This window comes from Pan troglodytes, chromosome 1, assembly GCF_028858775.2.
Source record: "Pan troglodytes isolate AG18354 chromosome 1, NHGRI_mPanTro3-v2.0_pri, whole genome shotgun sequence".
In the NCBI taxonomy this organism is placed as follows: domain Eukaryota; kingdom Metazoa; phylum Chordata; class Mammalia; order Primates; family Hominidae; genus Pan; species Pan troglodytes.
This window is the reverse complement of record NC_072398.2, coordinates 230,169,305-230,183,682: the sequence shown is the minus strand read 5'-3', so window position 1 is coordinate 230,183,682 and position 14,378 is coordinate 230,169,305. Positions and strand designations below refer to the sequence as shown.

At 45.5% G+C, this 14,378-nt stretch overlaps 1 protein-coding gene across 7 annotated transcripts in view; it reads right to left on the bottom strand.

The window, feature by feature from the left end:
- The window catches only part of GNB1 (G protein subunit beta 1), a 106,552-nt gene that overhangs the window by 45,496 nt on the left and 46,678 nt on the right, over positions 1-14,378 (bottom strand). For 5 of the 7 annotated variants that reach the window (XM_063787472.1, XM_063787454.1, XM_063787465.1 and 2 more), the window contains exon 2: positions 8,291-8,339. The exons of 1 other annotated variant lie outside the window; for it this stretch is intronic. The gene's annotated coding sequence lies outside the window, so the exon portion shown is untranslated. Of the gene's footprint in view, positions 1-1,507; positions 1,754-8,290; positions 8,340-14,378 lie in introns of those variants that run through there. One more of the 7 variants, XM_016952434.3, reaches the window with a different exon arrangement.

Here is a 14,378-nt window from a genome sequence, read left to right as displayed (position 1 = left end):
AGAGACGAGGCCTTGCTATGTTGCCCGGGCTGGTCTCAAACTCTTGGCTTCAAGTGATCCTCCTGCCAAGGCCTCCCAAAGCGCTAGACTCTAATCTATTGCATGAGCCACCACACCCAGCCTAAAGTTAACTTTTTAAAGTTACCTGATGCAGCCAGGTGCAATGGCTCAAGCCTATAATCCCAGCACTTTGAGAGGCTGAGGCAGGTGGATCACCTGAGGTTAGGAGTTCGAGACCAGCCTGGCCAACGTGGTGAAACTCCGTTTCTACTAAAAAATACAAAAATTAGCCAGGTGTGTTGATGCGTGCCTGTAATCCCACATACTCGGGAGGCTTAGGTGGGAGAACGGCTTGAACCTGGGAGGCGGAGGCTGCAGTGAGCAGAGATCGTGCCACTGCACTCCAGCCTGGGTGACAGAATGAGGCTCCATCTCAAAAAAAAAGTTACTTGATGCAATTCGCTGGGTATGGTGGAACGTGCCTGTAGTCCTACCTACTTGGGAGGCTGAGGTGGGAGGATCGCTTGAGCCCAGGAGTTCAAGGCTGCAGTGAGCTATGATAGCACCACTGCACTCCAATCTGGGCAACAGAGCAAGATCCTGTCTCTAAATAGTTACTGGAATAACTGTAACATATCGCTAAGAACAATAAGGAAGACAGTAATAATTTGGGAAAACGCTTACTATATACTAAGTCAAAAATAATATAAATTTGCATATAGTTATTTTATTTGAGACTGAGTCTAGCTCTGAGGCCCAGGCTGGATGGAGTGCAATGGCGCGATCTCGGCTCACTGCAACCTCCACCTCCTAAGTTCAAGCGATTCTCCTTCCTCAGCTTCCCAAGTAGCTGGGATTACAGGCATGCACCACCACACCTGGCTAATTTTTGTATTTTTAGTAGAGACAGGGTTTCGCCATGTTGGCCAGGCTGGTCTTGAACTCCTGACCTCAAGTCATCTGTCTGCCTCAGCCTCCCAAAGTACTGGGATTACACGCACCCAGTCACATGTAGTAATTGTAGCTGCTTTATTATAATTAAAATAGGTCTGGGCGCGGTGGCTCATGCCTGTAGTCCCAGCACTTTGGGAGGCTGAGGCTGGCAGATGGCTTAAGCCCAGGAGTTCAAGACCAGGCTGGGCAACAACATGGCAAAAACCTGGTCTCTACTAAAAATGCAAAAATTAGCTGGCGCAGTGGCACACGCCTGTAGTCCCAGCTACTTGGGAGGCTGAAGTGGGAGAATCCACCTGAGCCCGGGAAATTGAGGCTACAGTGAGCCATGACTGTTCCACTACACTCTAGCCTGAGCACATGGAGTGAGACCTTGTCTCAAAAAAAAAAAAAAAAAAAAAGAAAAGAAAAAAGAAAAATATACTCACTTTAAAGAAAGATAGAATAGCATTTTTATTATAACTATTAGTCACGTTTTTCTACTAAATGTAATATTGATGCAGCTTCCTTTGAAAATTAAAGAATAAATGTAAATTTTAAAAGTCTTACTCACATTTAATTGCTTTTGCTTTTCTCTTCGCTTCCCTCAGTCCCCCAGACCTTCCAGAACACCCACCACCAGGTTTCCCTGGCCTGGGCTCCTCTCCTCCGGTGCCGACGTCACGGCTAAGCTCTGGCTGTGCTGACTCCAAGAGCCCGCCCGTCTAATCCACTAAGACAGGCTCTGCTGAGGCCTCATGTCTAGTCTTCCTGATGACCCATATCTGCCATTGGCTTTTATTCAGAATCTGAGTTTTGGAAATCCTTTTCAGAGAGATTTGAATAACTTAAAAGCAAGCAGGTGAAGGGATCTGCCCCTACTTTAGAACAACATCTTTGTGAGTCAAGTGTTAGCAAGATTTTTAAAGTCAGAATATTTCATATTTGCAATGCAATGTGCTCCGTGTAGTGCCTCTACCCTTCATGGCAAGGCAGCAGCCCAGGCCTCTCATCCAGACCCCTGAGAGTCTAGGAGGGGCACCTCAGCGGTGCCCTCAGGACCCCATATTACACAGTCACCAATAACAACATTCAGGCTGCAAGTTTGCCAATGACAAAATAGGGTACAGATATTGAAAAATAATTTCAAGTTCTGGTTCTGCAACATACAAAGAATAATGCTTTCACTAAATTGTTTTTTACTCTGATCTGCTTAATTCAAAATGGGAATGGTGTTATCTATATCACAGAGCTAAAATGAAAATTAAATCAGACAACCAATCTGAAAGTGCTCTGTCAGTCTCACAGTGATTAAACTATGACGTGTACCTTTGACTAACAATCTCAAGGACAACAGGCACCATGCTCACCAAAGTGCACACATGCGGTCCCACCACCAAGCAGCAACAGGGCAGTCCTGAGTCACCTGGTCACCAGCTAGCCGCACACCCCTGAGCCTCCTGTGCAGCACTGGATGGCTGCATCTCTGGATGGTTTGGACAACTTCCGAAGTCCAAACCGGCCCCAGTGTCTTACACAGGGGCAGGAAATTTGCTAACTTGACCAAACACACAAGGATCATAGCTCACCTCCAAGACGAAGCAGCATTTTGAAAGAGAGGAGTTTGCATGAGGAATTTAAACCAATTTCACTCACTTTTCCATTTTTCTTTCATTCCCAAGTCCAGGTCAATCTCCAAAACTAAGACTGTGGGAATTCAAAGGGCAACGGAAAAAGTCCTCAGGCCCTGCTTCCCTTACGCACCGCTCCTAACAATACTGTGAGGAATAAGGGGAGCAGGGGACCACCGCAACTGATAAAGGACACGGCCACTAACGCAGCTGCAGAGCAACGCATGCGCAGACCCTCCCTCCAACACAACAGGCACTGTAGAGCCTCAGCATGGTGCTGAGCAGCATGAACCAGGCTGGATTCTAGTTTGAGGGAGATAGAAGACTAACAGGTAAACCACGTGGAGTTACAGAGGCTGGGAGCGTACACAGTCACTGCGAACGGGTGAAGTGTGCCAGCGAGGGCAGGGAGGATGCTGCTTTGCATGGCTGTTAGACATGACCTTGCTAATGGGCCAACATTTGAGCAGCAGGCAGATGGGCAAAAATAACACAACTGTTCTTGTTTGAGGTGCTATTTTTTGCAATGGTAACAATTTTTAAAATCTTACCTTAGAATTTTGCCTGTGCCTATAAAGCAATCTTAACAAAAAAGTGAATGTGACCAAAGCTCTAGAACTAGAAGACAGGGAAACATGTTCAATGACCCCACAGAGGCAACGGTATTACACAATGGCCTGGGAAACACTCCAGGACAGACGACCAGGCAGGTCGGTTAGTCTGTCTTTAACAAATAAACTTCAAGGGAAAAAGGAGAGAAAGCAAACAATGGAGGGAGGATTTCTGGACTAAGTGAAGAGACTCCCCAGAATCATCTCCTTCATGTCCCAGTCACAAGTGAGCTCACTCAGCCACCAGACGCTGGCAACTGGGGGAAGGGCAGGAACTATGGTGTGCGGTCACAAAGCCCTCAGAAGGCGATTCTCCAGGGAGGGGTCTAACAGCCAGGGGTGAGCCAGTGAGGCACAGCTGCTAAGAGCTTACCTCTGACCCTTGGAACTCTGAAATCCCAGAAGTGGCTACTGACTCTACCGAAGCCTTACTATTTCTCATGCATCACAAAAAACATCTGATCTCCCGTTCTGCTCTCCCTTTTCTAACCCTGTTAGCCTATGGCCTCTTTTTGCTTTTAGGGCGGAGCACAAAATCTAGCACATACTAGGACAATTGGAAATCATTCAATAGATACACATCTTCAAACATGTTGAGGCCAAATAGGAAGTCCCACTTTGATCATTTCAAAGCCAAACTTTATATGTAACTGATGGAGTCTCATGAAATGAATGGCATCCATCCAGAAGACGGGTCTAACAGGGAAAGGTGGTGAGAAACTAACAATCATGCAGCACACACAACAGAGGAGGCTAAACTCCAAGCACGTTTTTTTTTTTTTGAGATGGAGTCTCACTCTGTCGCCCAGGCTGGAGTGCAGTGGTGCGATCTCGGCTCACTGCAACCTCCGCCTCCCGGGTTCACGCCATTCTCCTGCCTCAGCCTCCCAAGTAGCCAGGACTACAGGTGCCTGCCACTATGCCCTGCTAATTTTTTAAATTTTTATTAGAGACGGGGTTTCACCGTGTTAGCCAGGATGGTCTTGATCTCCTGACTTCATGATCCGCCCGCCTCGGCCTCCCAAAGTGCTGGGATTACAGGCATGAGCCACTGCACCCAGCCTCCAAGCACCTTTTATAAGGGGCCTGGAAATCCTCAGGTTTGGGGAAAGACTGCTGTGTGCCATGCCATCTGCACTCCAGTATATAAAAATAATCTTTGTTTTTACATTTACTACTGCAAACTACAATGAATACTATGTGCTTTCCCAACAGCAAATGGGCGGTGGGGGTTAGAATTCTGTTCCTAGAAAAACTTCCATGTTTTTATTGGCATTTGCAGGTCCAGCCCACTTAAGCAGGACCAATGATGTCTGACAGCCCTGGCTGGAAGCAGAGTGACACTTCATGGCAGGAAAGGTGGAAGCCCCAGGTTCTAACCCAGACTCTATCTCTTCTCAACAGGTGGCCTCCAGTAGGTTTCCTAACTTCTCTCTGCCTACATTTTTTTGTCTGAAAGTGGGGACAGTAATAGTCCCCACAGCTCATGCTATGACAATTCCATTAGAATCCATGCAAGCCTCTTAGAACCATGACTGACACAGTAAATGCTTACTAAATATGACTTGCTATGAAAGCAGGTATAAAACTGTTGCCCTGAAAAAGTTTTAAGTAATGTCCAGAAAACTACCTCCTGCCTCACCTGCCACACTTTCCATCCAGTCAGTGAAGTAGGCCCTTTTGCAGAAATCAAAAATATATGTAGCAGTGGCAACCAGTGTAACAGTGGAGTTAATCAGATAGATGTGATACTTTGAAATCTGTGCATGTTGTTACATGTACAAGTCTTTATGAGAACATCTGCTTTCACTTCTCTTGGGCAGATTCCTAGCGGTGGAATGGCTGGATCATACTACAGGTGTGTGTTGAACATTCCAAGAAAATGCCAGGCCAGGTGCAGTGACTCATGACTATAATCTGAGCACTTTCCGAGGCAAGGCAGGAGGATTACTTGAGCCCAGGAGGTCATGGATGCAGTCAGCTATGATCACACCATTGTACTCCAGCCTAAGAGACAGAGTGAGACCCTATTTCAAAAAAACAAAAAACAAACTCAAAAACCAAAAAAAACCAACTCTTTTCAAAATGGTTATGCTGGGTCACATTCCCAACATCCTATAAGCAATGTGGAGAGTCCCGGCTCCTCACGCCCAACAATGCTGGGTGTCACGGCCATTCTAATGGGGGCGTGGGCTGTGGTCTCCATCTGCATCTCGCTGACGGCTGAGCTTCTGAGGCACTCAATTGCTGTCTATACAGTTTCTGGTAAAGTGTCTGTTCAAGTCACTTGCCTCTTTTTTATTGGGTTACCTGTTTTCTTAATATTGTTTTTTTTTTTTTTTTTGACACAGGGTCTCGCTCTGTTGTCCAGGCTGGAGTACAGTGGTGTGATCGTGACTCACTGCAGCCTCAACATCCCGGGCTCAAGTGATTCTCCCACCTCAGCCTCCCAAGTAGCTGGTACTACAGACACACAACACGATGCCTGGCTAAATTTTTTTTTTGGAGACAGAGTCTCGCTTTATCACCCAGGCTGGAGTGTAGTTGCACAACTTGGACTCACTGCAACCTCCACCTCCCAGGTTCAAGTGATTCTTGTGTCTCAGTCTCCCAAATGGCCGGGATTATAGGCATAAGCCACTACACCTAGCTAATTTTTGTATTTTTAGTAGAGATGGGGTTTCCCCATGTTGGCCAGGTTGTTCTCGAACTCCCAACCTCAGGTGATCCGCCTGCCTGGGCCTCCCAAAGTGCTGGGATTACAGGTGTGAGCCACCGTGCCCGACTGCTAACTTTTTTTTTTTTTTGAAGAGACAGGGGTCTCACTTTATTGCCCAGGATGGTATCGAACAACTGGCTTCAAGCAATCCTCCCAAAGTGCTGGGATTACAGGTGTTAGCCATAGTACCTAGCCAAAATTGAGTTTTGAGAGTTCTTACCTATTCTGGATACAAGTCATCTAAAAGACATTTGCTAATATTTTCTGCCAGACTATGGTTTGTCTTTCGTTCTCTGTGTTTTCTAAGGAGGAGAAGTTTTAAATTTTGAACAAATTCAATTTATACATATTTTCTTTTACGCATTGTATCTTTGATCTCACATCTAAAAACTGTTTGCTTAATTCAAAATCTCATTTTTTCTAATTTTAGGTTTTATATTTAGGTATATGATCCATTAATTTTTTTTTTTTTTTTTTTTGAGACGGAGTCTCACTCTGTCACCCAGGCTGGAGTGCAGTAGCGTGATCTTGGCTCACTGCAAGCTCCGCCTCCTGGGTTCATGCCATTCTCCTGCCTCGGCCTCCTGAGTAGCTGGGACTTCAGGTGCCCATCACCACGCCTGGCTAATTTTTTGTATTTTCAGTAGAGACGGGGTTTCACCGTGTTAGCCAGGATGGTCTCGATCTCTTGACCTCGTGATCCACCCTCCTTGGCCTCCCAAAGTGCTGGGATTACAGGCGTGAGCCACCATGCCTGGCCTTTTTTTTTTTTTTTTTTTTTTTTTTTGACACGGAGTCTCACTCTGTCACCAGGCTGGAGCACAACGGTGCAATCTCAGCTCACTGCAACCTCTGCCTCCTGGGTTCAAGCGATTCCCCTGCCTCAACCTCCTGAGTAGCTGGACTACAGGGGCGTGCCACCATACGTGGCTAAATCTTTTTCTTTGTATTTTCGTAGAGACGGGGTTTCACCATGTTGGCCAGGATGGTCTCGATCTCCAGACCTGATGATCTGCCCACCTTGGCCTCCCAAAATGCTGGGATTACAGGTGAGCCACCTTGCCTGGTCTGAGTTAATTTCTGTACATGATGTCAAGTTCTCCTTTTGTGTAAGAATATCCAATTGACTAACCAGGTGTGGTGGCTCACACCTGTAATCCCACAGCTTTGGGAGGCCAAGGCGGGTGGATCACCTGAGGTCAGGAGTTCGAGACCAGCCTGACCAACATGGTGAAACCCCGTCTCCACTAAAAATACAAAAATTAGCTGGGTGTGGTGGTGAGCGCCTGTAATCCCAGCTAATTGGGAGGCTGAGACAGGAGAATGGCTTGAACCTGGGAGGGGGAGGTTGCAGAGAGCTGAGACTGCACCACTGCACTTCGGCCTGGGCAACAGAGCAAGACTCTGTCTCAAAAGAAAAAAAAGAATATCCAATTGTTCCAGCCCCTAATTGCTATTCAATTTAATTTTGCTTTTTAATTTAAAATTATTTCAAACTTCAAAGAGTTGCAAGAATAATACAAAGAAACCATGTACCCTCACCCAGACTCACTCACTACGAACATGGCTTCATTATTCCCACTTTATTCAAACAAAAAGGTTTTTGTTTTGTTTTGTTTTCCTGAATCATGTTCACCTTACTTTTTTTTCTTTTCTTTTTTTTTTTTTTGAGACGGAGTCTCGCTCTGTCCCACAGGCTGGAGTGCAGTGGCATGATCTTGGCTCACTGCAAGCTCCGCCTCCTGGGTTCACGTCATTCTCCTGACTCAGCCTCCAGAGTAGCTGGGACTACAGGCGCCCACCACCGCACCCGGCTAATTTTTTGCATTTTTAGTAGAGACAGGGTTTCACCGTGTTAGCCAGGATGGTCTCGATCTCCTGACCTCGTGATCCACCCAACCTGACCTCCCAAAGTGCTGGGATTACAGGCATCAGCCACCGCACCCGGCCATATATTGGTATTTCAACTAAGATCTGATTTGAAAAAAGGGCTCTCCTGCTTTCTAACGAAAAAAGCTAGCGATGTACAACTCTGATTCGGAAGGTAAATCCTCATCACTGGGACCCTAAACCTTCTTGCTCAACACTAAATGGAAGCTTTTTTTGAGGATCAAATTGTTTTGAAAACCAACCTTGGCTTAAAAGAGATAGAAAAAAACTGTAACAAAAACCAGGGTATTGACCAGGCATGCTGGCATATGTCTATAGCCTCAGCTACTCAGGATGCTGAGGTGAGAGAACCCCTTGACCCCAGGAGTTAGAATCCAGTCTGAGCAACATGGCAAAACACTGTCTCTTTAAAAAACCAACCCACCGGCTATTTATAAAAACAAACTCTGTAGAAATTTATATATTGTCTTTCTAAAACTGATGAGGATCAAATATATCAAAATTACCTTAATTCAGAAGGGCTTCTGGTCTGGTCTCCAATACATGTAAACTTGTCTGAAACAAACAGAAAAGGCTGTATTTGTATTGCACTCAGGTTGTGAATAAAATATTCTATTTTGCTAGTAGCTATATTTTATGCAACGACACATAAATTTGACCCTTTCCTATTACTATTTCTCCCCCAAAATTGCTTTATTTAGCAGTACTGTCATATTTTGTTTTTCAGCATGGGAACAAAATAAGAAATCAGATCTCAACTTCTTTAGGAATCCTTAGAAATGCCCCAGGGAAAATACCTTGAATTAAACTGAAAAGTATGGGCATAGAGGTTAGAATCCCATCACTAGAAAAATTACAGTAACAATTTAAAAACTAATGCAGGCCGGGCCCAGTGGCTAACCCCTGCAATCCCAGCACTTTGGGAAGCTGAGGCAGGCAAATCACCAGAGGTCAGGAATTGGAGACCAGCATGGTCAACATGGTGAAACCCCATCTCCACTAAAAAATAAAAAATAAAAAAAAAATTAGCCAGGCATGGTGTCACAAGCCTGTAATCCCGGTTACTCAGGAGGCTTAGACAGGAGAATCGCTTAAACCCGGGAGGTGGAGGTTGCAGTGAACCGACATCATTCCACTGCATTCCAGCCTAGGTGACAGAGCAAGATTCTGTCTCAAAACAAAAACACAAAACAGTCTGGGCACGGTGGCTCACATCTGTAATCCCGACACTTTGGGAGGCTGAGGTGGGCGCATCACCTGAGGTCAAGAGTTCGAGACCAGTCTGGCCAACGTGGCGAACTAAAAATTAAACGTTTTTAATTTTAATGTGTTTTAAGAACACATTATGTTCTTGGCAGCGAACTAAAAAAAAAAGTTTCTACTAAAAATTAAAAAAATTAGCCAGGCGTGATGGCAGGCACCTGTAACCCCAGCTACCTGGGAGGCAGAGGCAGGAGAATCACTTGAACCCAGAAGGTGGAGGTCGTAGTGAGTGGAGATCACGCCACTACACTTCAGCCTGGGTGATAGAGCAAGACACCGTCTCGAAAAGAAAAAAAAAAAAAAAAGCTAGGTACCGTGGCTCCTGCCTGTAATCCCAGCACTTTGGGAGGCCAAGGTGGGCGGATCACAAGGTAAAGAGTTCGAGACCAGCCTGGCCAATATGGTGAAACCTCATCTCTACTAAAAATACAAAAAATTCGCCGAGCGTAGTGGCAGGCACCTGTAGTCCCAGCTACTCAGGAGGCTGAGGCAGGAGAATTGCTTGAACATGGGAGGGGGAGATTGCAGTGAGCCGAGATCGTGCCGCTGCACTCCAGCCTGGGTGACAGTGCGAGACTCTGTCTCAAAACACACACACACACACGCACACACACACACAGACACAACACTAATACAATTCAACAAATTCTGAAGATTAATTTAATCCAGACTTTGCCTGTTTGGCATGACAGTGGAGAGCATTTCATCTGAATCTCAAGGAAGCCACTAAATAACTACTTTGTGAGTCCTGGCAAGTCTATGTTGGGACACTTCCAATCCCTCCCTCTGTCCCTCTCCTGCTGACACGGTCCCATCCAGTGCCTGGCCCTGGTGCCCAGGAAGGTGGCTTGAATGGTGACAGAGATCACAAGAGAGGTTTCTGACTCCTCTTGACATACTTCTGGTGGAATGAAAATATGTCCAATTCTAGATTTCTTCTGATTTCAGAACATTTATTTTATATTTTTTATTTTTGAGACAGCAGTCTCGCTCTGTCACCAGGCTGGAGTGCAGTGGCATCATCTCAGTTCACTGGAACCTCCGACTCACTGGTTCTAGTGATTCTCCTGCCTCAGCCTCTTGAGTAGCTGCGATTATAGGCACATGCCACCACGCCCAGCCAATTTTTATATTTTTAGTAGAGACGGGTTTTCACCATATTGGTCAGTATGGTCTCGATCTCCTGACCTCGTGATCTGCCCACCTCGGCCTCCCAAAGTGCTGGGATTACAGGCGTGAGCCACTGCGCATGGCCACATTTATTAGTTTTTTGAGACAGATTCTCACTCTGTCACCCTGGCTGGAGTGCAGTGGCATGATCTTGGCTCACTGCAACCTCTGCATCCCAGGTTCCAGCGATTCTCCTGCCTCAGCCTCCTGAGTAGCTGGGATTACAGGCACGCGCCATGCCTTTTATTATTTATTAGTAGAGATGGGGTTTCACTATGTTGGCCAGGCTGGTCTCAAACTCCTGACCTCAGGTAATCCGCCTGTTTCAGCCTCCGAAAGTGTTGGGATTACAGGCCTGAGCCACTGAGCCTGGCCTGATTTCAGAACATTTAAAGATGCTTCTGTAATCGCTCCCTCAAATTAAACTATGTGAAAAGACCACTTGTGGAGGCTTCACAGGTCACCACCTGCCTATTAATTCAGTGTCTTGTGAGTCTGCAAACTCACATGCACACATCTAGTCTGGAGTCAGTAGATGAATCAACAAACTGAAATATCTCCCAGTTGAACTGTGAATTCTAATTCATTTACTTAAAGTAGTTTCGTTTTGCAATTATGCTGCTTATGTACAAGCAAGCACGTACTTTTCCGGCAGTAAAAATGAGTGTGGAAGGAAAACAGTTTGGCAGTTCCTCAAAAAATTAAACACAGAATTACCCCATAACCCAGCAATTCTACTCCTAGGTATATTCCCAAAAGAACTGAAAGCAGGGACTCAATGCATGTATACATTATGTTCTTAGCAGCAGTACTCAGCAGCCAGAAGGTGGAGACAGCCCAAATACCCACTGAGCATGAATGGATGAATAAAATGTGGTCTATCCAAACAATGGAATATTATTCAGCTATAAAGATAAAGGAGGCCGAGCGTGGTGGCTCACGCCTGTAATCCCAGCACTTTGGGAAGGTGAGGCGGGTGGATCACCTGGGGTCAGGAGTTTCAAGACCAACCTGGCCACCTTGTCTCTATTAAAAATACAAAAATTGCCGGGCGCGGTGGCTCACGCCTGTAATACCAGCACTTTGGGAGGCCAAGGCGGGCAGATCACAAGGTCAGCAGATTGAGACCATACTGGCTAACACGGTGAAACCCCATCTCTACTAAAAATACAAAAAATTAGCCGGGCATGGTGGCGGGCGTCTGTAGTCCCAGCTACTCTGGAGGCTGAGGCAGGAGAATGCCATGAACCCAGGAGGTGGGGCTTGCAGTGAGCCAAGGTTGCACCCCTGCACTCCAGCCTGGGCGGGGTGACAGAGTGAGACTCCATCTCAAAAAAAAAAAAAAAAGAAGTCCTGGTCCTGTCTCTGCTAGAACACAGACAAACCTCACAAATATGCTAAGTGACAGATGCCATACACAAAAAGCCACATATATACAACCCCATTTACGTGAAATATCCGGAACACACAAATCCAAAGAGACAGAATGCAGTGGTTGCCAGGGGCTACATGTGTCTGCGTGTGCATGCACATGTGTGTGCAGTGGACAATTATTTAATGGGTACAGGGTTTCCTTTTGAGGTGATGAAAATGTCATGGAATTAGCTAGAGACAGTGGTTGCAACACATTGTAAATGTACTAAACGGCACCGAATCATTCACTTTAAAATGGTTTATGTTATGTGAATTTCACCTCAGAAAAAAAGCTGGGTGTGAAAAGGCACACAGGAGTAAACAGTGAATGATGCAAACTACCCCAGACTTCAGGAAGCGAAGCCTCGCTCCGGGGCAGGGTCCTATGAGCATACCCGAAAGGTGCCACCAAATCAAGTTTCAAAGCATGGGTCTCAACCTCAGCACAATGAACATTTTAGGCAGGGGTGTGTGTGTGTCCCCAGGAGGATATCTGGCAGCATGCCAGTAGTGCTCCTTTCCCCAGCTGTAACAGCCACCTGGCATCCCGAGAGGCAATACTGGCCCCAGTTGAGAACTCTTCAACTATCACAATTATCTCAACCACTAAATATAAATCTTTTCAAGTACTTTCCAGATCAAGGGACAGGTAGGAAGAGAAATACTACTAAAAAAAATTATACATAATCTGCTCTATTTTATCATTATTAATTATTTTTTTGAGACAGGGTCACCCTCTGTCAGCCAGTCTGGACTACAGTGGCACAATCATGGCTCACTGCAGCTTCGACTTCCTGGGCTAAGGTGATCCTCCTGCCTCAGCCTCCTGAGTAGCTGGGACCACAGGTGTGTGCCACCATGCCCAGCTAATTAAAAAATATATATATATTTGTAGACATGGGGTCTTGCCATACTGCGCAGGCTGGTCTTTAACTCCTGGGCTCAAACGATCCTTGCAGGTCGGCCTTCCACGGTGCTGGGATTGCAGGCATAAGGCACCGCACCCAGCTGCTCTATTTTAATGCCTAGATTGCCCTGTGGCTCAAATCATGACTCAAGATTGGAGTAAGGATGCTAAAAGTGCTATCAAATCACCTTAGCCTGGACTCACATGGAGAGTTGTCTGGATCCATTTCTGGCTAAAAACAAGATGACCCAAATGTATGCTCTTTTTCTGACTATCCAGCTCATAGAACCCCACACTAAGGACAGGACTACCGGTCCCACAATAATGTAACCCTAAACCAGTAGCACTACCCTTAAAGAACATCAGGAGCTGGGCTCCCACCTCCCAGTGCTTTGGGAGGCCGAGGCGGGTGGATCACCTGAGGTCATGAGTTCGAGACCAGCCTGGCCAACATGGTGAAACCCTCTCCACCAAAAATACAAAAATTACTGGCCGGGTGTGGTGGCTCATTCCTGTAATCCGAGCACTTTGGGAGGCCGAGGCGGGCGGATCACGAGGTCAGGAGATCGAGACCATCCTGGCTAACTCGATGAAACCCCGTCTCTACTAAAAATACAAAAAATTAGCTGGGCGTGGTGGCGGGTGCCTGTAGTCCCAGCTACTCGGGAGGGTGAGGCAGGAGAATGGCGTGACCTCGGGAGGCAGAGCTTGCAGTGAGCTGAGATTGCGTCACTGCACTCCAGCCTGGGCGACAGAGCAAGACTCCATCTCAAAAAAAAAATTAAAATAAAATAAAAATAAATTTAAAAAATGAAAAAATTAGCTGGGCACGGTGGCATGCACCTGTAGTCCCAGCTACTCGAGAGGCTGAGGCAGGACAATCAATTGATCCTGAGAGGGGGAGGTTGCAGTGAGCCAAGATTGCATCACTGCACTCCAGCCTCGATGGCAGAGTGAGACTCCGTCTCCAAAAAAAAAAAAAAAAAGAAAAAGATGGGCACTTTTTCAAGGCTCTTGATAAAATCAACTGACTCTATACAGCTAATTTAGCAATATTAAATATTAATATGACTTCTTTGCACATATATCCTAGTACTTATACTTTTATTTCAGCATTTTTCAAAATCTAGAAACTGAATCCTTGAGACACACCTAGAGAATTTCTCTACAAGCTGCATTAATATTTCTAATCAAGTACAGGTATACTTGTGGGGGATGATTTCTTCTCTATCAACATAATCCTAAGATGGGAAACACATAAGTGCACCACTGGTTATCTACAATTCTGAGATACCCAAACCAGAATAGGACACACGGCATTAGGCAGACTTTCTCACATTCAGGGTGAGCAGTCTTATGTTTACTACAAACTTTGGGGTATCTGATTAAAGCCTTGCCGTAAGTGTGGTGCACATGTAACATACTCACTGCATCTTTCTCAACCCTGAAAAAGTCTGAATTCCGGAACACATCCAGCCCCAAGAGTTTTGCCTAAAGGCCTGGGGGCTTGTAAGAAACAAAGTAAACTCCCTTCCGAATAATTCTTTAATTCAAAAACACACTGAACAACTAGAATGTGAAATAATACTGAACTTAATGACAACTCTGTATCATAATCTTCAACTATATATGATCATACTAATAAACAGGATAAAAACAAACTAGAAATGCCTTCTTTCAAACAAAAATTAGAGTTCAGTATCAATAAAAAGATAACAATACCTGTAAAACACAACCAACCAACCAAAAAAAGGTCTAAAGACATCACGTTAATTTAGAGTACTCTAACTGTACAAACATGGGGGTACATTCTAAGGGCAAATAGAGTTCTGAAATTCAAG